Source organism: Simochromis diagramma, unplaced genomic scaffold, assembly GCF_900408965.1.
Source record: "Simochromis diagramma unplaced genomic scaffold, fSimDia1.1 OVJJ01000753.1, whole genome shotgun sequence".
NCBI lineage: Eukaryota > Metazoa > Chordata > Actinopteri > Cichliformes > Cichlidae > Simochromis > Simochromis diagramma.
The window spans coordinates 19,444,174-19,444,437 of record NW_024387523.1 but is presented as its reverse complement, the minus strand read 5'-3'; positions in this window follow the sequence as shown (position 1 = coordinate 19,444,437).

Genomic DNA, 264 nt, shown 5'->3' with positions numbered 1-264 from the left:
ACATAAGAAGTCCCCACTTTTTCCTCACATTTTTAATCAAATTGAGTCAAGGAGTGAGTTGAATGCTATATTTTGTTTTTTATGGTGGGGAATAAAAGATTGCATCTGGCTGTTCAATAAAACAAACACTTCATTTTTTTTTAGCCATTGACAATTTGTTGCTATAGCACTTTATAACACTTTCAATTGTATATAGTTAGAACTGATTCAATTCATAGTTCAACATTTAAACCTAAAAACTATCACATTTGTGACAGGCATGGG